This window comes from Phoca vitulina, unplaced genomic scaffold (assembly GCF_004348235.1).
Source record: "Phoca vitulina isolate PV1807 unplaced genomic scaffold, GSC_HSeal_1.0 scaffold28, whole genome shotgun sequence".
In the NCBI taxonomy this organism is placed as follows: Eukaryota; Metazoa; Chordata; class Mammalia; order Carnivora; family Phocidae; genus Phoca; species Phoca vitulina.
In genome coordinates, this window is record NW_022589731.1 from 14,226,347 (window position 1) to 14,250,503 (window position 24,157).

A 24,157-nucleotide genomic window follows, 5' to 3' on the forward strand; every position below is an offset into this window, starting at 1 on the left:
TATCAGAGCCTAATCGACCTGCATGAGGAGAAACACTCAGCTTTAGTCTTTCATGTGAAGGAAAGGAAATACCAACTCCAGCCCCATCCAGCCATTCTTTCCCATCTAAGTTGAGGGCTGGGTGGGGACAGATGTACCCCTGAAGTTCACAGTCCAGGGGCATAGATTCACCAAAAGACAGACCTAGGGGTACCTGAGTGGCACAGTCGGTGAAGCTTCCAACTCTTGGTTTTGGCTCAGGTCATGATCTCAGGGTGGTGAGATCGAGCCCCAGTCGGACTCCATGCTCAGCACAGAGTCTGCTGAAGACGCACTCTCTCTCTCTCTCTCTTTCCTTCCGCTTCGCACCCCCCCAGCACTCACTCTCCTTTCTCTCTCTCTCAAATAAATAAATCAATCTTAAAAAATAAAAAAAGACTAAGACCTAATCGTAGGACTAAGAAATGGTTCCCCATACCCCCACCGCCACCCCAGCTTATCAGTATATCCCTAAAGGCCTATTTATAGCAGTTCCTCTTATTTGGTCCATTATCTTTGGATTTTTAAAAAAATTATAATGCATATTAAAAGGCAAAAACACAGTTTGAAGAAACTGAACAAGCATCAGAACCAGAGTCAGATATAGAAGGAATGTTTGAATTATCAGACCAGGAATTTAAAAACAAAACTATGAGTAATACGCTAAGGGCTTTAATAGAAGAAGTTCTTCCAACAACAGCAGAATACATTCTTCTCAAGCTCACATAGAACACTCACCAAGATAGACCATATTCATAAAATACACTTTAACAAATTTAAAAGAAATCATACAATGTCTGCTTTCAGACCACAATGGAATTAAACTAAAAATCACTAACAGACATAGCGCTGGAAAATCCCCAAACACTGGGAGATTAAACAACACACTTGTAAATAACACATGGGTCAAGTGAGAAATCTCAAGAGAAATTTTAAAATATTTTGAACTAAATGAAAATGAAAATGCAACTTACCCAAATCTGTGGGCTGCTGTGAAAGCACAGTGCTTAGAAGAGAATTTATAGTATTAAATACATATATTAGAAAAGAAGAAATATCTAAAATCAATAATTTAAGCCTCCACATTAGGAAGCTAGAAAGAGAAGAGCAAATTTTTTTTTTTTTTAAAGATTTTATTTATTTATTTGACAGAGAGAGACACAGCGAGAGAGGGAACACAAGCAGGGGGAGTGGGAGAGGGAGAAGCAGGCTTCCCGCTGAGCAGGGAGCCTGATGTGGGGCTCGATCCCAGGACCCTGGGATCATGACCTGAGCTGAAGTCAGAAGCTTAACGACTGAGCCACCCAGGCGCCCCGAGAAGAGCAAATTAACATAGGAGAAAACCTAGGTGATCTTGGGTATGGAAATGACATTTTAGATACAACACTAAAGACACCATTCATGAAAGAAGTAACTGGTAACCTAGACTTCATTAAAATTACAAACTTCTGCTCTGCAATGCCAAGAGATGTCAAGAGAATGTCAAGAGAATGAGAAGACAAACTACAGACTGGGAGAAAATATTTGCATAAGACACATTTGATAAGTGACAACTACCCAAAGTATACAAAGAACTCTAAAACTTAACAATAAGAAAACAACCTGATTTTTAAAACTGGTGAAAGATCTGAATGGACCTTCCCAAAGAAGATACATAGATGGCAAAAAAAAAAAAGCTTCTGAAACTATCCTACACATTATATATCACCACTAAAAACAAATTAAAACAAGATACCACTACATACCTATTGGGATGACCCAAATTCAAAGAACTGACAACACCAAATGCTGACAAGGATGCAGAGCAACAGGAACTCTCATTCACCGCGGGTGGGACTGCAGAATGGCACAGCCTCTTTGGAAGACAGAGTTGGTTTCTCCCAAAACTAAACATACCCTTCCCATATGACCCAGCAATTGCGCTTCTTGGTATTCAGTTCCCAGATGAACTGAAAACTTACATCCACACAAAAACTTGCACACAGATGTTTATAGCAGCTTTATTCATAACTGCATTTAGTAGATGAAACAATAAATCTAAAAATATTCAATGGAAGTAATTATCTTGCCATATTTGCGTCAGGTTTTTTCTTACAGAGAAATAAAATATTACAGATGTAGCTAAACATGTAGTTCCAAATCCCATTCTCCCGTCTCTCTCATTCTCTCTCTCACCAGGGACCTTTATCCTGAAGTTGTTAATGTTTATATTTCTGGTAAATGTTTTAATAATATTACTATTCAGTTATATGTTAAAAATATTTATACAGCATGATTTGTAATTTTAAGTAATTATAAATGGTGTTATACAGTATCTCCAGTATGTACCCCTTGGTATCCTCCACACACACACACAACACCTGGGAGTGCACTAAATATGTGCTCTTAGAAACTTGAACACCTTCTTTTGAAATTTTGACATCTTATGCTAGTTAACATTACATCCTGCTAGAATATATACCTCATGAGACTTCATTATTGTGCCCCCAGCACCTAGACCAGCACCCGGCACATAGTACATACTCAGTAAACATCAGGGACCTGAAGGACAGATCCCTTTGGTCTCCTCAGCTACTCCATGAGATGGGTTTTGACCATTGGAGCAGCAGCTGGGAGACATTAAAGAATTCACCTCCAATCCCCGAGTTGGGAAGAGACAAACGTACAATTTAAAGCCACTCAATCGGCCCCCAAAGTTCAAACACTTCTGACCTCTGTACACTGGGCAGTTGAGTTCAGTCATGACTTTGGGGTTCTAGGAAATGGTCATTTCCTTTGGCCAGGGCTGTGGTGGGTCTTACCCAACTCTGCACCCTCCACAGCAAGCTAGGGGAAGGGTGGGCTCCACTCCCAAGAAGAGGGGCGAGCAGCAAATGTTGCAGAAGGAAAGATAGTCAGGTACGTTTGCAGGCCTGAGGGAAGAGGAAGTCGGCCTGCTGTATGTTAACATGCCAAGAGGACATCAGCCTTCCAGGTCATAGGGTCTGAGGCAGAGCTGGTGGGGAAGGAAAGTGAGGGACCCTGATGAAAGCCTCATTTATCTCAGCAAACAGGTACCTAGGAAGCATGCTTGGGGCGTGTGGGTGGCTCAGTGGGCTAAGCATCCAACTCTTGATTTCGGCTTGGGTCATGATCTCGGGGTTGTGGGATTGAGCCCCACAACAGGCTCCCTGCTCAGCTTGGAGTCTGCTGGAGATTCTCTCTCTCCCTCTCCCTCTGCCCCTCCCCTGCTCACACTCGCTCTACATAAATAAATAAATAAATAAATAAATAAATAAATAAATAAATAATAAAATCTTTAAAAAATTTAAAAAAAAATAAAGCATGCTTTTGGTACAAACTGATTTTTTTTGGAGGGGACGCCAAAGTAAATTAAATGAAATTTAATCTCTCAGTGAGTAGCTGCTCCATAATACACACACATACACCTACATACACACACTCACACACAACAAACACACCCTCACACCCTCACTCCCATGCACACACAGGCTACACACACACTCACATCACCTCCACACACAGGGTTGGACTTTATTTTCCCCACCTCGTGTACTGAATGAATGAAGAAAATCAGCAGAGTGGCTTGTGTTTTTGAGAGCCTTTTCCGTACATCCTGGCATTGTGATGTTGCCGACGTGGCTTCTGCACACACCCCCCAACCCGCCAGCACGTGGAAGCCCTCATCCCCACTGTGATGACATGTGCAGCCTTTGGGAGGTCATTAGGGTTAAACTGGGTCACGAGGATGGGGCTCTCCTGGGGGGATCAGTGGCCTTGTATGAAGAAGACAACAAGGAACTGAGGAAAGGCCACGCGAGCACAGTAAGCAAGTCGCCCTTCACAGCCCAAAAGGAGACCTTCACCAGAAACTGAACTGGCTGTCACGTCGATCTTGGACTCTCCAGCCTCTAGAACTGTAAGAAGTAAATGTCTGGGTTGCATAAGCCACCATGATATATTCTGACGGCAGCCTAAGCCGATCAAGACAGCCAATGGCCCACAAGACCCTGCACTATCTTGGCCCTTCTCCCCCGTTCTGATCACCTCTCTGACTCCTCTTCCCTGGCTCACTCTATTCAGCTATGCTGGCCTCCTGGCTACTCCCTGAATGCACAGAGCACAGTCCTACCCCAGGGCGTTTGTACTCCCAGCCATTCTGTCAGGTAAGCTTGTCTTCCATGGCAAAAGCTTTCCTTTCCTTCAATCCTTTATTCAAAAGTCACCTTCTCAATGAGGCTGACCCGGAAGACTATTTAAAATGGCAACTCACCTTCCCCACCCAGCACTTCCCATCCCCCTTACATCTTCTACTTTGTAATTTTTTTCCATGCACTGATCACTTTCTACCTTACTGAATTCTTTATTGTTTATCATCCACTGCAAGAACATAAGCTCCAGAAGAACAGAGATACTTGTCAGTTTTGTTCACCAATGAATCCAAGCGTCTAGAACTATGCCTGGCACAGTTTCCCCTCAATAAATATTTTTCAATTGAATGGATGAACCTCTTCACCCCTGGTGAAATGGCCTGCCAGCCGGGGAGCATGTCATACCAGCACTGCCCAGCAGATGGCAGCCGATGAACGCTAGAGACAGCTGAAAGCCTACACTCTGAACTCAAGGTTCCGCCGGATTAAATCCAAGATAATGACCCAGGAGACAAAATCGGGTTCAGCTCACTCTTAATGCAGACTTGTATTTGTGAGAAAGAAGTTGTATGTAGAAGGTGAGCGGCTGAGCTGATAAAGCTTTTATCTAATAAAGGAGGCTGTTTACCCACACAATTCAGGGGGAAAAAAAATGAAAACAGCTGTCTGAGAAGAACCAAGGTCAGAGTCCTCCCACGGCGGGGCGGTGGGAAGGGGGTGAAGCAGGTTCGTGGCCCCGGATCTACATCACTCCTCCAAAGGATGGAAAAGTGACATTTGACCACTGCAACTGAGAGAAAGAAGTAACACTACAAATTAATACATCACCGGAGGTGGGGGGCAGGTGTGGTGGAGGTTTCCTGCCTTCCTCGGAACATTCCAGAAGATGCTCTATTACAAGAATCTTGAGTCTCCCTCCGCAATACGGTCCTCTGGGCGCCCGCCAAGCCGCGCTCTTTCTGGGTGCTTCTGTTACTCGTGTAATCAGGGAAGTGAATTGCAGCTGTAACCAACCCTTCAGAAGCCAAGTCCGGGGGAAACTGCCTTCGATCGAAGTCAGCATTTGTGTGAGTCAGGTCAGGGGGAGGCCCCAAGGCAGACACTGCTGACCCAGAACTCTCCAAGCCAGCGGGTCAGCCTGGATACTACCACGGTGACCACGACGGCGAGAGGGGCATTTACCCGGCACCTCCTGCGCGCTGCGCGTGCGCGGAGGGCACCGCCCACAGGAGCTCATTGGCCCTGCGAGCAGCTCTCTGACGTCACGCTGTTCTCGTCCCCATCTCACAGATGACGCGAGAGAGGGGACCTCTGCCCAGGGACCCGGCAAGTTGCACTCAAGCTCCCTCCCAACCACCGAGAGGGGGGAATCCGCTGAGGTGCACCCCGGATCCTGACGAACTTCAGAGGACGTTCCTTCCAGCCCCTTCTGTTCACAGATGGAGACGCTGAAGCCCAGAGACGGGAAGGGACCAGCCCAAGTTCACTCGGAGAACTTGAGAAGCCCCCCCAGGCACCAGGCACTGAGAATTACCCTGCACCTCACCGTTCCCTGCTGGTGTTGGGAGGCCCCCCCCCTCATAACCAAGCCACAGGCTTTTATTTTGCCGTCCTAGATTCCAAATTTCCTTCCGTCCTCACGCACTAGACACTTGCGCAGAAGAGCTTGTCAAAACAACAGTACATCTCGTTTTAGGCATCTCATCAGATAGGAGACTGTCCGCCAGGATCACTGGCCTCTCCTGATGTGAATTCTGGCTTCAGTGGCTCATTAGCTGGTGTTCTTGGCCCAGTCCCTCAACCACTGAGCAGGTTTGTTCATCAGTAAAATGGGAATAACAATATTCATGAAAGGGTTATATTATAGGCCGGTGCTAACACAAATCTAATAGGGGCCGCAAAAGCAAGTCACATATGTAATCTGAAATTTTCTTAGTAGCCACTTTTTAAAAAGGTAAAGGAATCAGGTGAACCCAAGTACCTGACGTGCATGCATCGTTTTTAATTTTTATAATTTGTTTCATTTAACCTAATATATTCAAAATATTATTTAAATATCGAATCAATATACAATTGCTAATGAGATACTTGGACGTTTGATTTTCACTCCAAGTCCTCAAAATCTGGGGTGGATTTTGTACTTAGAGCTTATCTCGGTGTGGACTAACCACATTTCAAGCGCTCAATGGCCACATGTGGCCAGTGGCTACTGTATTGGATGGCACTGTTCTAGGCCTTGATAAGCGTTCTGAGCACATGGCTCTATGTTTTAAGTCTGTGCAGTTACACCTGGCCTGGGGCAGACCCTCTTCATGTAGCTGGAAGATAATCTGCTTGGAGCCCGATGGGCGTGGAGGGTCTGCCTTCGGGCTCAGCCATGGAGGTGATAAATCCCCAGTTCTTCCCTGCTCTGAGCCGGTCACTGGGTGCCTTTGAAAACTCTCCCTCCCCAGATTCATTTCCTCCAGGGTCACACGCAGAGCTTTGGCATGCTTTGCAAATATTTGTGTCCATCTTGTCCTTGGTGTGGCGGGAGTGTTCATAACAATTCACAATAGCCTGAAGTCCAATCAAGACCAAGAGTGGAGAGGAGGGTGAGGTGACAGGGAAGCTGGAGGAACAGTGCCCTCCCTTCCCTGGGGGACGTGGGGCCCCGGGCTCTGGTCACCATGGCACCTGGATGCTGTCCTTGCTTCCCAGTGTAGACCGTTGCCTCACTGCACCTGGCTCGACTCCGTGGCCTGAACAGAGACGCTGTCTTTACAAGGGAGCTCCACCTGGGGGGCCAGTAGCTATGTTTGATCCTTTTTCGGGGTTAGGGGTGCAAATGTGCAGGGGCTGTGCTCAGAGACACAGCCAGGGTTCACCCACAGGGGGCTGAGATGGGAAAATGGGGCCACTGTCTGCCTGGGTTCTCCCAACAGCAGTGGTCCCTGGGGTTCAGGAGGAGGGCCAGGGGCCTGGGCTGGGCCACAGTGGGAAAAGTGAGTGGGAGAGCTTAGACACTGGGGCTCTGGGTTCCCAGAGAGCCTGGGGGTACTCTCCCACTCTCCCTTTACCTCCCACGCCCAGACAGTTCCTCACTTTCTTCTGGAAAGCAGTGGTTGAGGGCCCAGAGCTCTGCCGTCCAACATCCCGCGCTCAGATTCTGACTCTGCCTCCTACAGAGTGACTTCAGCACGTTAGCAAGCTGTCAGCAGCAGTGTCCCCATCCACACGTGGGGTAAGAGCTCTCTTCCGGGGTCTCCTGAGGATTGAATGAGGCAACTCATAAGCACGGCACATACACACACACTGAAGAACTACTACACACATACCCTCAGCAGCCCAAATGCTGCACGCCCCTGCGCAAACAACTGAAGCGTTTCCCTCCAGGCCAGCCGACCATATCCCAACCCCCAAAGCATTTCACACCCACAAATACATGTACCCAACAGCCAATGTGCTTCACAAGCACACACACACACACCCCCCAAGAGTTTTCACCCCCCTGTCGACCAAAGCACTTCACACACACACACACCAACCAAAGCACTTTACACGTGTGCGTGTGCACACACACCCCCCTCAATAATCAAAAGGGTTTCACAGGGCCACCCAGTATCAAAGCATACACACACACCAATAACCGAAGAGCTTCACACACATACACACTCCAACAGCCAAAGGGTTCACACATCCCACTCACACCTTCCCCAACAACCAGAGCACTTTACACACATACACACACACACACACACCCTCAAAGAGTTTTACTCTCCCAACCAAGGTGCTTCATACACTGCTCCCCACAACCAAAATGCTTTACTCATATCTCCAATAACCCAAGCTCTCTGTGTAGACACCCCCCGCAAAAGAACACCCCAAAGCACTTTGATTTGTTTGCTGCAGCAGCAGATACTTGAACACCAAGACGTTGGGCTGCGACTTTCTTTTCAGATTAATGAGCAGAGAAAGATTGAGGGGGGGCAGAGAATGGCGGGAGAGAGCAATTACACCCAAATCTTTTCTCTGTTGATTAGGGATTCCTTCTCCAGCCTGCTTTGGCTCCAGCTAAATCTTTTTCTAATGAGATGTGGCTTATCCAGATCAGAGCGCTGAGAAAAAAGTTGCAATTAACTTTAAGAAGAAAAGGAGTGAGTGAGAAAGGAGGGGGGCAGGGAAGGGGCTGGGCTGGCGGGCAGAAAGAGTGGGTGCAGGAAGGAGGCTCTCCTGCAGGGCCGAGGGGCCCAGGCCCAGCCCCATCTGGGCCATCCACCATTTTGGATTCCAGAGCTTAGGAAAAATCCCTTGTGACCCCTGTGCCTGCCTGGGTCAGGCCTTTCAGCCACTCCAGACTCAGATCAAGGGTTGGGAGTGGTGGGCATCCTCAGGCCTGAGCCTCCTCCCCTCTGCACCCCAAACACCTGGTGGGGATGGTGGGGAGGGTGGACCCTCTCTCAGCTGCATCTCTTTCACACCTGAGCTCTTCCTTCTGCCCGCTTACCCCTGGGAAGACATGGGGCCCTCGGCTGCGTGCCAGGAACCTCCATGACCCCAGGTGTCAAGTCAGCACAAACTTCCAGAACCACGGGGTCAGCTCTCCCCCGGCAGCCGGAAGCATTGGTGCTGGAGTGAGGGTGCCGCAGCTGGGGTTTCTCTAACTCACTCGTCATGCCCGTCTGGGAATCGGCCTCCAGTTATTTTCATGAGCCACTTCGAAGGGCAGAGAGGGTCTGGGATTGAAAGAGACATTTCATACAGAAATGGTGAAAATGCTGAAAGCTTCCAGAAGCAACACAGATTTACCTTCCTTTGCTTCTCTGTCCACAGATGCAGGCCTGGCCAAGCAGCAACCGTAGAAGCCGCTTCCTCTCCCTGACGCTCAATTTCTTCCTCTGTTGAGAAAAATAAAGACGAGGGTGTGGGCAGCAGATCTCCAGGGGCTTTGCCGGTCCTGATGCCCCGAGATGGGTGGGAACATGGGCTGACTTGGCAAGTCCTGATCGGAGGGCTCACACCGGTCCCCTGGCACCCACGGGACATGTACTCATCCCTCCAAGTTCTTATCCACGCAGAGACTGGTTTCTGCCTGGTTTGGCGATCAGTATCCAGCAAAGCCTGAGGGCGGCTTTCGCCAAGCTTGAGACCTCTAACCCGGTGCTTGTGGTGGGGTCTCAGATAATAACTTGACATCCGTGTGCCAGCCGAGCTGGGGACCCCAAACTTGCATCAGAGGGAAATAGGAGAGGTGGGGTGGATGGAAGGGCAGGAGCAGGGCTGGAAGGAAGGGCCAGAGCAGGGCTCCATTCTCCACTCCCTTTAGTCAACACACAGCCATCTCTGCTCAAAGGGCCGAGGCTGATCATCCCAAACTGGATGCCTTCATTCCCTTATCCACAGCACATCCTTTCCCCACCCCACGAACCTCCCTGTGCAAATCAGAAAGGATTTTTATTGCACTGCTGGTGACTCAGTGGGAAAAAGTGAATCTGGGGCCTCTGAACCGCACCTCATCCAATGAGTTTGCTCGGTTCCCAAAGGAGAAGGGCCTCTGAGCGTCAGTGGCCACCCAGAAACACGGTTCCCTCAGGAGGATATTTGGGTAACCTCTTACCTAATAAGCTGTGGAGATCACACCAGGCCAGGGGACAGATGAGCTAAGCCCATTTTTCCTGTGTCTAAGTTCCCGAGAGGCCAGCCTCTTCCACAGCCTTAAGACCCAGGAATTCCTTAGAGTCTGGTTCCCTGGGTGCCTGGTCAGCTCTCCTCTGTGCCTCTTCCTTCCACCGTGTTCGCTGCTGGACACAGTCCTGGCTTTCTCCTATCTTTCTCTGGCTGTTGCCGATCTAATAAGCCAATGTGCTGGAAATACTAGCTGGAGTGCTAAGTTAGAAATGCTCTTAAATGTATAGTAAGGTCAGATGAAGGGGAAAAAAAACAAAACAGAAAAAAAATCACAACTCAGGAAACAAAACACAAAACCCCGAAACAGGAATCGGACCCAGGAGGGCAGATGTAGACCGACCAGGAAGTGCTGGCCCGAGGCTTAAATGAAACAGCTGAAACAGCCGTCACCATTGTTCTAGGCTGAAAACGGCCTTTGCAAACTCCACGCGGCCCAGGCTCAGAAAGCAGATGTTAGTAATTACAGCACATGAAACGAAGGGCACAGGATTAGGCAAGTGACGAAAAAGAAATGGTACTAGTAGATTTATAACTTGCTCAGGCAAATCTGTTCGGGCTGGTGGGGGTGGGCAGGGCGGCCCCACTGCAGATGCCCCCACCCAATCCCCTTCCTAGTGTGGCATGTTGGCTTCTGGGATGTCTCTGAATCAGGGGATTGTTTAGATGGTTTTCGGGTGGTGGGCTGTGGAGGCCTTTCCCAGCTGCCTTTCCGGGGACCCCAGGCCTTCAGGCCACAGCCTATTGCCTCTGATGTAAAGGAAAGAGATAAAATGCCCAAAACCCAACCCAAGTACCAGAAGGGGATCTCTGGGCAGACGAATCCTGGCGTCAGACGGCTCGCTGGTGAACAAGGACGCGTGGACACAAAGCTGGGCATCCGTCCCTGGAGCTCTTGCTGTACCAAGGGGTTCACGTTTAAAATCCAGGAGCTCAAGTTCTTTGCAGCTGAAATTGATTCACACTTTCAAGTCAGCCAGCCCCCCAGCGCCTTGGAGGAGGCAACGGAGCGCTGGGAGAATGTTAGGGCAGTTGAAGAAAGTACGCAAAGCAAGTTTCTTGGGCTAATTACATTAAATAGAAAAGGCAGAGTCTTCACATGTTTTCTGAACATTCCTTGGTGCTTTTCCATGTGAGCCTGCGTTGTAAAAAGCAAAACAAAACACACACTCACATCCACCCCAAATCCTCCCATCCCGCCACCCCCCTGGAAAGGACGTCTCCAGGAAAGGTTAGAAAGAAGGTAAAGCATGTGTTTGCCATCTTTACGCCTGATATGGAAACCATATGCTTAAATACACTAGCAAACATACTTAATATAACACTCTCTTTTATTAAATGTGGTTTTATAAACGCTCTCCCCAGCCAGGGCACCTTTGCTGTGCTGGAGGCTGGAACTTGGCAAAATAATCTTCCTGCTGTTACATCTATTGATACACATTTTTGGAAAATGAGTCTCGGACCCTCGGAAAATAGACTGGTTCTGATTATTATTGCAAGTGGGAAGGGGCACATGAGGGCATCTTTTTTCCTCTGATAAATTAAAAGAACTGTAACGGGTGCTTTCTGCAACCTGTAAAGGGCAGAGCCATCTGTGATTCATTTAGCAGCTCCTTACAGAAGATTTATTTGATTAATTCGGTCAGAAGAGAGAGAATATGGATTTTCCCCCACTCTGAAAGGCACATACGCACTCACACATGCACACATGCACCCACCCATGGGTAGACATCCCAGGAATGAAAAATGACTAATCGTGTTATTGGAACTGGCCAACTTGGGGCCCCGGTGGTGAGCTAGCAGGCTCCCACCCTGCCGATGGGAGGGCTGATTTCAGAATAGATTTCATATCCTCCTGCCCAATGCCACCAAAGAGTGATCTTAGAGAAGAATCCCATGAATCACGGGTTGCTTTTATCAGGTATCGATTACTGGTACCGGGCTCCATGCTGAGCGCTTGGCATGCACGACCTCGTTGCCTGGTTGCAAAGACCCCTCTGCTTTGCAGACAGGGAGATACCCCCTTCCTAGCAGTCCTTGTTCAAAATGACGTTCACTTTTTTCAGACGGTATTTGGCTTTCTTTGTCCTCCATGCCTAAACCGTGCAGACAGAGGCTACAAATCTACATTTGTTTCAAAGTGCATAATCATGAAAGAGGCCATCCGCTTTGACTGTGCCCCATGCCCTGTGGGTTCCAGTTCAGTGTTGACAGAGAAAGACTCTTTGGGGGACTTATTTCCAGTCTCAGAAAGCTGGCCTCTTCTGGCCTTGCTTGCCCCTACCTTGCATGGCCTAACCCTACAAGCAGTTGTCTGAAGACCATTGTTGATGCCCACGGGGTGGGCACGGCCCTTGAAATAGGTCCTTGGAGAAGGCACAGAAAATAGCACAGTCAAGAGGAATCATAAAAACCTTACAAGTTCGGAGCCAAAGAAGACTTAGGAGATCAATGTCAGCAGTGGCAAATACATGGCAAGGAAATGACACCCTCCTTCCCATGGTCCTGGCAGACATTGCTAATCGATCCCAGTTCTTGCTTTCCCTCAAACTCTCAAAATCCTTCTGAGCACAGTTCTCCAGGCAGCCTCTACCAAAAGATCAGAATTAGGGCAGGAGTTGAAAGCTGTTTGCAGTCCCTTCCAGTCAAATGTTCCATTTTGTGGCAGGAGAGACAGGGGCCCAGAGACAAATCAGCTACAAAGCCAGTTAGGGAGACAGTTCCCTGACTTCCCTGCCCACTAGTCCTTGAGTCCACACCAGTGGGACTGCTGGAAGCCAAGGCACAATGGGTCATAAACCTGTGTTTTGCTGGGTATGCTCTCACCCCCCACCCCGCCACCCGCAAAGAACGTCAGTGACGCTGCCCTGCAGACAGGATAAAATGTGTCCCCTAGAAGGCTGCAGAAGATTGAAATCTCTCTGGTACTTTAAAATAGTTAACTCCTGGGGCGCCTGGTGGCTCAGTTGGTTAAGCGGCTGCCTTCAGCTCAGGTCATGATCCCAGGGTCCTGGGATTGAGCCGCGCGTTGGGTTTCTTGCTCAGCAGGAAGTCTGCTTCTCCCTCTCCCCCTGCCTGCCGCTCCCCCTGCTTATGCTCGCTCTCTCTCTCTGTGTCAAATAAATAAATAAAATCTTAAAAAATAAAATAAAATAAAATAGTTAACTCCTAACCTGGGATAGGGTGGGGCATCCTGAACCCACAGTATTTTACAGTCTGGAGAAAGAAGTAGAAGGTTTCACTCTGGAAACACTAGGGTCAGCGGACACCCCCCACTCCCAGGCTTTCCACTTCTCTCTGCTTGCTGGACCGCAGGAAATGCCTACCTCAAAGGCAACTAGCACTCAATAGGCTGAAGGCATAGACTGCCTGTCCCAGGTGATGGTCACACCTTCCTCAGACTTTTCAGTTAAGTGGAATTTCTCTGTGGGAAGAATAACAATTCTTGAAGGGGAGGAGGCATCTCCAAGTTTGGAGGTTCTCTCCGAAACCCCTTTCCTACTGGTCCTTTCGCAGACCCATCTTAAATGTTTCTCAGCCCAGTGTGGCCCAAGAGGGGATTTGGGCTCACTACCTTGTTCTGCTGAGTCTGATTTGATTTCCATCAAAGAAGCGAGGCTGAGGACCAGGACTAGTTCGGAGAATCAGAGGGAATTGGATACACCACATATTTTAAAGGGAGGCAGTCACAGTGTGTTGAATACTGAATCTAGCCACTATCCCATTTAGCAAGGTTTCCTGTTGGATCTTTAGGGGACCTGCTTAAAGAATGGGTAACAGTTGTATGTGACTTACATCTCACCTATTGGGTGGCTCTTGGGTGTTTCTGCAATTTTTGAAAAGGTTTGAAAACACTTTGTTTAAACATGCCTCCTACCATCTTGTTTACACTATGAATTTGTGATTCATAGTGAAGAAAAGTTTGCTAACTGAATCATACTCTAGCCCAGCAGAGACTCTTGAAAAGATCACAGATATTGAATTAATGAGGTCCCGAATAATGAGGATTTAACAGGGCTCAAATGACAGCCCTTGAAGGGGTTTGTTGACCAAACGTCATTTGTTGAATAAAGGTATTTGTCGATATTGCAAAGTAGTTTTCTGGAATGTTCCTGACTGAGGGAGTGATTGAACAGGCTGGAGAAGGAGCCAAGTCTGGGTGGGAGTCAGAGTAGAGGTGGGGGTGAGGAGTGGGGAAGTGGGCGGTGAGGAGGTGTGGCACTTGGAGCACCATTTTGGATTCCAGGAAGGGATAAATGAGCAGGCTGAGGTATGTATGAGTTGCCTCTGAAGACCCTAATAAAAAGAGGGATCAGATACCATTGGGAATTACAAACAAACTCAGTGGCCAAGCAGGGAGTCACTACCTGTGTGACTTTGGGCAAATTGGGTAATCTCTCTGCACTTTAGTTTCTTTCTTCATAAAATAAAGGTAATAACAGCACTTACCTCATAGTGTTGTTGTGAGGATTAAGTAAGATGAATCACTTAGAACACGGATTGACAGCTTAGTATCTAGAAAACTTTATCTCCCACACTGATGAATGGATAGACAAAATGTGGTATATCCATCCATACAATGGAATAGTATTCACTCCTAAAAAGAACTGTAACATTGATACATGTGACTGTGTGGATGGACCTAGAAAACATGATGCTGAGGGAAAGAAGTCGGACACAAAGGCCACACATGGCATGATCCCATTGATATGAAATGTCCAGAAGAGGCAAATCTATAGAGATGAGAAGTAGATTCATGACAGCTTTGGGCTGGTCGGGGGGATAGAAAAGTAGTGACGTGATAGTTAAAAGGGTTCAGGGTTTCTTTATGAGGTGCTGAAAATGTTCTAAAACGGACCGTGGTGATGATTGCACATAGCTGTGAATATACTGAAAACCATCGAATTGTACGCCTTAGATGAGCAAATTGTACGGTGTGTGACTTATATCTCAATAATGCTGCTGAGCAAAAAAACCTATCTGATGTGTTTGAGTGAGTGTAGTTGTAACAGAAAATGGTGGTGCCTCTGACAGCAGGGGTGTCCTTGCCCCAGGAGAGACATTCAGGTTAAAAAACCCAAAGCGTGTCTGGGGGCCAGACTTGACCTCAGCTTCCCCACCTGCTAGAAGAGATAGAAGCTCCCCCCTCAAATGGCTGTTGGAAGGAAAAATGAGGTAATTCATGTTTTGCGCTTAGCATGGAGCCTGGCATGTCCCAGGTGCTGAGGAGGCAGCAGTGGGCATTGCCACTATTCCATTAGAGTCTAGAATTCCATACTGGAAGGGGTGGGGGTGGGGGACAATCTGGTTGGAAGGGGAGGAGTGACTAGGGGTCATGTCCCGAAGCTGTAACATTTGCATGTCAAGCCTACTGCATCGGCTTTGGTTGTGGGCTACAATATCGAGACATTTGATTTGCACAGTTTTCTAAAGATGCTCATATTCACACTTTTCATAAGGTTGAGGGCATGTCTATATCAAATAATAACATTATTTTTTGTTAAATTTGAAGTGCCTTTGAGGGGAGGCTGATGAAGATTATAGAGGAATTGGAATCTCCCTCATTCCTGCAAGCCACCCATAGGTGCCATCACCTCTCTTAGAATTAGGTATTTAAGACAAAGGCCATGTACAAAGAGCACTGAACAGAGTCCAGTGCTGGACTCTGGGACTGACTCAGCCAATCCCAACTGTTGGATTTAAGGAAAATAATTTGACTTCAGTTTTTTTCCATTATAAACTGAGAAGATAATGGGTTCAATTTCTGTCTTTCAAGCAAAAAACTTCAGCATCCGTAATAATGGCCCAGGCCTTATTGCTAGCTGGGTAAGCCACTCTGGCTGTTCCAAAAGTGTGGACACAGGTTCACTAGACTGGATCTTGTCCCTTCTAGTCCAAGGGTCTTGAGTTCTAGAATCCCGAGCTGAAGCTCACAGCACAGAGAAGAACCTCGCTATTACCTCCATCTTGATTCCTCCCTGACTGAAGCATCAGTGTGGTTCCTTCCTCACTGTCTGGAACTGGAGACACTGGGTTGGCCATTGTTTCCCCCCTCCAAAAAAGAAAAACGAACCAAAAACACTCATATCCATCCAAACCTGTGAATGCAACCTTATTTGAAAATAGGGTCTTTGGAGGGTTGCCTGGGTGGCTCAGTTGGTTGAGCATCTGACTCTTGATTTTGGCTCGGGTCATGATCTCAGGGTCGTGAGATTGAGTGCAGTGTCAGGCTCTGTGCTGGGTGTGGAATCTGTTTGAGATGCTCCCTCTCCCTTTGCTTCTCCCCCCTCCCCTCTTCCCCCTGCTCATGCTCTCTGTCTCTCAAGAAAGAAAGAAAGAAAGAAAGAGAAAAAGAGAGAAAGAAAGAAAGAAAGAAAATAGGGTCTTTGAAGGTATAATCAAGTTAGGACAAGGTCATATTGGACTAGGGTAGCCTTATAAGAAGAAGGAAATTTGGAAACAGAGACACCTACAGACATAGAGAGGTGAATGCCACGTGAAGCAGAGGCACACCCCCCACAAGGCAAGGGATGCCTGGGATTTCCGGCAGCTACTTGTGGCTAAGAGGGAAACATAGCACAGACTCTCCCTCAGAGCTTCCAGAAAGAACTGATCCTGATGACACCTCAATCTTGGACTTCTAGCTTCCTAAAAAGTGAGAGAATAAATTTCTCTTATGTTAAGGCATCCAGTTTGTGGTACTTTGTTACGGCAGCCCTGGGAATCTAATATAGGGCATGAGGTTTCTGCTCCCCCAAGTGCCAGCGCCATCTTGCTGAGGGAAAGACCCCTGGGAGGGAGGGAAGAAGAAGGCTGTCACGTGAGCGCCAGTCTCCTTGGTCTACCATAGAAGCTCATGAGGCTGCTATAGGAGACTCTGCCTCCCTGGCCCATGACGTTGAGCACGGAGTTAGGCAGCAATGGGCTGGGTACAGCGCACCCAGACTATTCAGGAAGGCTGCATTTGACCCCAGGTTTCCCCATGTAATTTTGACTCTGCTCAAGAGTAAGAAATACATTTTACGTTGCAACCTCGTACACACAGCCACAAAACGAATTTCATGAAACAATGCTTGTTCTTACTCACATTTTGATATTTTCTATTCTATATTTTTTTTTTTTTTTTTTTAAAGATTTTTTTATTTATTTATTCATGAGAGACAGAGAGAGAGAGAGAGGCAGAGGGAGAAGCAGGCTCCCAAGGAGCAGGGAGCCCGATGCGGGACTCGATCCCGGGTCTCTGGGATCATGACCTGAGCCGAAGGCAGACGCTTAACCATCTGAGCCACCCAGGCGCCCTCTATTCTATATTTTTTAAATGCTGGTTGCTACCCACTACATTGACCTACTAGTTGATTATGACCTACAGTTTGAAAAACACTGAATTGGAGGAAATGTGAAAATAGTAAGTTCTGGTCCCTAGCTTATTCTCTTTCATATTTATAGACCTCAGAAAGAGAGTCTTACCATCAGAAACCTTATTCATTCAGCAACCAACATCTCCTATAGCTCTGAAAATTGGGGCCTAAGAGAGAGCAGAGATACCAAGATAATAAGTAACATTTAGAAAGCCACTCTCCTGGGCCAGGCATTGTGCCCAGCATGTCATGTGGATTTTCTCGGTTAAGAAAATTAACACTCAGTTCATGTGCCCAAAGTCGGGCAGTTAAGAAAACAGCAAGATCAGGATTTGAACTCAAGGCAGCTCAACCCCCGAGTCAATGGGCTCTCCAGAAACATACGGATAGTGGGAGGGGAGGCTCATTTGTGAACGTTTGAATAAAAACAGCAAAATTACACTTTTTTTCCTAGGCTCAACTACTGACAACAGTTTGAAAGATGTCTATTCAGAACTCTTTCCCTGTGTTTAGAACATGGATACAGTTGGAATAAGGGACGCCTGGGTGGCTCAGTCAGTTAAGCGTCTGCCTTCGGCTCAGGTCATGATCCCAGGGTCCTGGGATCGAGCCCTGCATCGGGCTCTCTGCTCAGTGGGGAGCCTGCTTCTCCCTCTCCCTCAGCTTCTCCCACTGCTTGTGCTCTCTCTCTCTCTGTGTCAAATAAATAAATAAAATCTTAAAAAAAAAAAAAGATCCTCTTTTGTGTTTGTGCTCATGGGAGGTGAAACAAAAAAAGGAGTCTGTGTTTTCCAGTGTCACTTACAGATGTATCTCTGATGTATTTTCTGTCCCTGCACACAGCACTGTCTGCATTTCTCACCCTGCCCGGCTACCCTGCAGGCAGGCCAGCTACTCCTATTTACATCTCCTGGCCCTGTTTCTAGATGTTGGGTTCGTTTCTAAATTTTCACTATTATAATGACTATTTCTGTATTTGTGTCTTTGTGCACGTGTCACCTCTTTTCCAGGGCCGATCACTGGAAGTGAGTACTGAGTGCGAGAAGAGGTGCTTTTTAAGAAATGCGGTCAAATTCCTCTCCAAGGAGGCTGTGCAGTTGACATGGCGTTGTCGGTCCTGAGAGTGTGTGTTTCCCTACAACTTCACCACAGTGGCTATTACCAGCTACTGTTGTTTATGTTATTTTCATGAATGCAACAATAATCTTTGTTGATTTGTGTTCCCTTGATTACATGAAGTTGAGCATTTCATCTGCGTGGTGTCTGTGGACTCTGTCAGCCTGCCCACGTGGCCCCAGGGGTCTAGAGAAGGAAGAACTGCCTCCTTAGCTCTCCGTAGTAGAGGGGGGACCTGCCTCTCCCCGTGGTAATTTGCAACGGGGAGAAGGCCGCTGTGCCCTGAGAGGTCAGCCCAGGGTCAGGAGGAATGGGGTTGGGATGCTGTGCGGGACAAACAGTGACAAATGTCCACAACCCACCTCCATCCATTCAATGCCCCTTTCTTTACCTGTTAGTCAATGGATCATGCTCTTGGCCCATTTTCTTCTTAGCTTGTCTTTTGTCTTATTTATTTGCAGATTCCTTTATCCTCCATGCTGCCTTTCCCAGATTCCTCTGCCACGAAGGCAGCTTTATTTCTGGGCATGGCAAGACCACCACTCTTCCTTTCTGTTTGCTCAGAAAAGTATAGTCTTCCCAAATGTAAGTGGCTTCTATCAGGATTGTCCTAGAGGACCTCTGAGCATATTTGGAAAAGGAGCCTCTTCCCCAAAACATGTTGCTTCTGTCTGTTGGAAAAGTGTTATGATATGCTGATTTTATTAGAATAGACACTTTATTGCAAGCCAGAGAAATAGAATACATTTACAAGTCTATGTTATCCAAGATGGGACTGGCACTCCTTTAGGGAGGCTGCCCTGATGCAGTGCACAACCTGCCCAACTGAATAGGTGGCTCTGATCCTAACTTCAGACAGCCCCTCCAGAATACCCAGCTCCCATCTGCACCCTCTGGAGGAAGCCTGGTGTGAATAGGTTCCAGTCTTGGCCTCTCCACCCCCATCTTGCTCGTTCACTTCAGATTTGTCACCGTATCCTTCTGGTCTTCCATGCTGTTGCTCCGTCTTCCTCCTGAATAGGGCTCAAAGAGATACGAGCCTTTGAGGAGTCAAAAGTTACCTCGAAGAAGTGTTACGAATTCTAGGGAAGCACATTAAAGTTAACATAATGTAGCAGTGTTAATATACTTCCTTTACAGGCTGGGGGTTCTGTGCCCATTCAGCCATCCATCCAGAAGGGCCCCGTGTCCTCCTCGCTGTGGCTGCCCTGAGAGGGGCAGTCCCAGGGAGGCCTCTGTGTGCTGCCAGGCTTCTGCCCTTCACGGGTGTGGGGCCCAGACAACTCCCCAGAAGCCGTCCTGTTTTCCCTGTCGGCTTGGCCTCAGCGCTGAGCTTGCTCTGTGGGTCTCCGCAGTGGCCGGCAGCGGTAAGAAGGGATAGAGACGAAAGCTTGCCAGTCCCTCAGGCCCCAGCACCCCTGGCGGGAGTGAGGATGTACAGTCCGGTGACCCCAGGGCTCCAGGGTTAACCGAGATGTTTCCGTGGATTCCTGAGCATCTTTGCAATTTCTAAGAGCCTCGTGGAATAGTGTAGTGACTCCCAAAAAGGTCACTTGGCCTGCTGGACACTTCAAATTCCTTGGCAGTGATCCAGAATGACATGAGCGAGACATAGAGAAGCTGATTCTCCCGCGGTGGTCAGAAGCTGCCCAACTGGCAGGACGGCAGCTAGAACGGACTTTTTAAGATAGGAAAGAAATTAGTACATCATAAAGTGCATTAATTTGGTAAACAGGCCATTTTCAAAATGTAGACCTGTAGGGAGGAGGAAAAATAATTGAGCCCTCACTGAATTTAATAAAAAATACCTTTGAACAGCGCAGCGTGTCAGGCCATGCCCTTGGGGCTGGGGATGGTGACTCTCCGGAAGAGAGGGTCCCCGCTCCCATGGAGCTGATGTGCTTACTACAGGACATGGACAGTGAGTAGGGAAACGAAAGGGACTTTCTTAGGGGCATAATTAATGGTAGTTATTAATAAGAAACAATTTAAACGTCCCACAAGAGGGGATTGGTTTAATACATTTTAATACACCCATGCTTTGAACTATTTTGTAGCCATTTCAAACACACAGAAAAGTGCTCATGGTTCATTCATTCATTCAGCAAACACCCGTTGAGTATCTACTCTGCCAGGTTCTCTCCTGGGCTCTGCAGACTGAGCAAGGAGCCGCTGAGGGAAAGCTCAGACAGGCTCCCTGTGGTCCTAGAACGTATATCCTATTCAGGGAGACAGTTCATAAACAAGTGGAAGAACATCCAGACAGGGAAAGGTCAGATGGAGACACCAAAGAGGGTGATAGTAGAGTCTGCTTGGGGGTGGGGAGGGGAATGCTATAGGCTGGGTGATCAAGGAGGGCCTCTCAGAGGAGGTGACCCAGGACGAAGAACTGACCAAGAGGGGGCCAGTAGGTGAAGATGAGAAAGCCCTGCATGTGACTGTCTTTCAAGGGCAAGGTAAAGATGAGGATGCATTGAGAGATGCCCCAGCTTGGCAGGTCAGAGCTTTGTGGAAACTTTAGGACCAGCTAGCCTTTTTTTAGTGCCACAGATAGGGAGACGGAGTTGATGTAGTTTGTTCTGGAAGCTGGTGGCAAAGCTGGGGTAAAGCCCTGGGTATGGGCTCCCTGGACAGTGCTCTTCCCCAGCTGTGGACCACCCTGGCTCTCAGTAAAGGTCCCTTCTGAGAGCTTTTAGGGACCTAGGGCCACACAAAGGCTGTGTCTCTCCAGGAGTCAGCTCTCCAGGATTTCTGGAAGGCCTACAATGTGCATGGTGCTGTCCCTGCAGCCACAAGGGATCCACACCCACACAGGAAAAGGAAGGCAGCTACCCGAGAGCCTGGATGTGGCCACAGCATCCTGGGCTGCCACGGACGGGCAGCACGCTGAGTGTAGCCAGGCAGGGAGACTGAACTCTCACCTGTTCACAGGCAACTTCTCAACCCCCAGGCCACTGGTTCCCCAGTCCCTGACGTGGGACCCCAAGGAAGAGAGGAGGCCTTTGTCTTGCACCCCAGTGGGGGGGTGTCCCAGGCCTTCAAAGAAGCCCCAGCCCGGTGATGCAGCCACAGGAATGATATGGGACCAGTCGCACCCCTGCTCATTTCTGTTCCTCACTGCTCTGCCACCCCCGGTGGCTTTGATCTCAGTCCCAGGGAGTTTAGCTTGGCTTTGGGGTCTCCTGCTGTGACGCCCCAGGCTGGTTCTCCAAGCTCGCAGGGACTCTCTCTGTCTGTCTGTATCACAGCCTGGATCTGGCCTCCTGTCTGCTGGGCTGTGGCAGCAGGATCCTTTGGGACCCAGGGGGACATAACAAGGGGAAAACGTAAACTTGGGCCAGATTTTGGGGAGGGTTTTGCAGGCCAAGGACAGCTAGGTAGACGGACTTCGATGGGCAATGAGACCCAAGTCCTTCGTGACCCTCTGGGTGGTATGTAAGACTCAATGGGGGGTTGTGGGTAGTAGTCAGGGGTTTAGCCTGGGATGGGGGGTGGAGACCCATTCACACACCAGTCTAAGCCATTTCCTCCCTGGGTGACCATGGCTACGTTCCTTAACCACTGTGCCCCTCAGTTTGCTCATCTGTAAAATGGAGATGAGAAGGTAAACCACTTCCTGTGGTTGTTCCAGGGAATGAATGAAGGAATGTATGTGACAGCAGGTGGCCCGTGGCAAACACTCCACACGACCTGTCACAGATGTCTCCATCTCAGCTGACTTTGCGAGGAATCGGAGCCAGCCCTCTGGATGCACAGCTACCCTGGTCCTCGGAGCCTCTTACCCTGCCTTCTGCAGGAGAAAAGTGTTAACTCCCCATTCTCGAATCCCTGTTGTCCCTTGTCCTCTGGCTCCTGGTCCAGGTTGGATGGAATGACCTCTGGGGGACTGGCCCACATTCTTCCTTCACCTTCCTGCACTCAGCTTCTCTCTGCCCAGGCTCCTACTCCCAGCTGCCCAGAGGGTGGTCCAGCCCTGCTCCCAGTCCTCAGTGGCTCCCCGTGACTGCAGAGGGAAGAGCAGTCTGCTCAGCTCTCCGCAGCTCTTCAGACCCCTGGCCATCTGACCCTTCCTGAACTTTTCGGCCAAAGGTGGATCTGGGCAGTGTAAGCCTGAGTTTGAATCCGCTCTCTCCTGCATCTGAGCTGTGAAACCTTGGGATGTGTATAATACCTCTCTGCCTCTTGATTTTCTTATCTATAAAATGGAAGTAATTACGCCTGCCTCCTCGACTTCACAAGGATGTTTGAGGCTCAGATGAGCGGCGTGTGTCCACCTGGAAAGCGACCCACTGTTTGGGGGCCTCACGGTGGTTTCCTTTCTCTGGGTCTTTGTTCTCGCCCTCCCCTCCACCCAGAATGCCTTGTCACCCCCGGTTAGCATCGTCCAAACGGGAGCATCTTCAGAGCCCAGGGCAAACACCACGTCCCCTGTGAAGCTGCCCTAGCCACCCTAGCCACCCTGCCTGAGATGATCTCTTCCCCTCAGGTTTTCCATATGGAGTTGCTTACACCTCTCTCCGAGATCCGGGCCGGCCTCGCTCATCCCTGTCTTCCTGTGTCTGCCTTAGCTCCTCGGACCCTGAGTGCCTGGAGGGCAGGGCTGCCCTGCAATCAGCTCTGGTTTTCCCACAGCACCTCGCCCCCCACACAATAGGTGCTTGATGGGTGTTCATTGAGAGGACAGGTGACTATACGGACGAATGCATAAATTTGGGCAGAGCGATGGAGCCCTGAAGTCAGAGATGGGCCTCATCCCCCGTGCCACCCGCCGTATGGCCCCAGATGGCTCTGTCTAACCCCAACAGCCATTTTCTACCTGTAGCCCAAATTTCCACCACTAGAATGGACCCCGAGTGCCTATATAGGAAGGGCTTAGGGCAGCAATCTGATTGGCATTTGGGGCTGGCCGGGACTAGTCTGGAAAGCCGTCTTACGCAGAGCAAATATATAGAGAGATCTCCCCTTTCTTGACCATGCGGGTTAAGGGTGGGACTGGTCATACACCCAGACCAGGTGGTGGGGAAGTCAGCGCCATACCTCACTCCATCCTGTCCGAAGGGTTGGGGAGGGGTCCCTAAAAGTGCCTTTCTGGGAGGGAGTGGGGAACAGTGGGGTTGCGTGGGAGCTGGGGAAGTGGCTCCTGGTGACCTGAATTATGTGTCACCCACAGAAGCACCTGATTTATTAGCAGGGAGTGAAACGCAAGAAAGAACAAAGGGCCCTGGGGACATTTGTGACCCAGCTGCTCAGTCTCCAGGCTGAGCCCAGGCCCTGCACTGTCAGTAATGCTCAGAGGCCCTGTCTCCTCTTTGCATGAGCCCCTCCTCACCCGCCCCGCCCGCTCCACTGGTAGACTCTGGGCCACACATTCCTCAGGCAATGCTGAATCCTAAGTATTTTAATGCCTGATATCTATCTCCGTATGGATTTTTGTTTTATCATGAGGCCACTGGAAAGTTGTTTTTTTTTTCTAATATCTCTTTGAAACAGATGTCAGCAAAAGCTTCCAGCACAGATCAAGGGCAGGTTAAGGCCTTTGAGATGGGTCTGAATGTCCCTTTAACATCGTTCAATCTAATACCCGAATATACCTCGAGTCATTACCCTGTTTTTATAAGAAGCTCTGAACCATATGTTCGGGAACTAATTAAGCATACAAATCAAGCCCTGGGATCAGGTGGAGCTCTGTTTAAATATCTTAACCTTTTATGATTATCTTAATTTCGAGAAAATTCAAAACACATTCAGAAGTCTTAGAAAATGAACTAACTAGGAATTTACTGGCTGGTTTCTTTTCTTGATGTTGGGATCATATCTTTACAAGCCCAGCCCAGATTCCTGGGGAAATCC

At 48.6% G+C, this 24,157-nt stretch overlaps 1 long non-coding RNA gene across 2 annotated transcripts in view; it reads right to left on the bottom strand.

Annotated features, from left to right (window-relative positions):
* Positions 1-4,333: 4,333 nt before the first annotated feature.
* Positions 4,334-24,157, bottom strand: part of LOC116643994 — a 44,334-nt gene continuing 24,510 nt past the window's right edge. The window contains exons 4-9 of one of the 2 annotated variants that reach the window (XR_004301683.1): positions 18,699-19,985; positions 10,631-10,971; positions 9,766-10,050; positions 8,958-9,046; positions 7,254-7,416; positions 4,334-6,946 (exon numbers count right to left, since the gene is read on the bottom strand). This is a non-coding gene — a long non-coding RNA (uncharacterized LOC116643994). Of the gene's footprint in view, positions 7,417-8,957; positions 9,047-9,765; positions 10,051-10,630; positions 10,972-18,698; positions 19,986-24,157 lie in introns of both variants that reach the window. The other variant, XR_004301682.1, reaches the window with a different exon arrangement.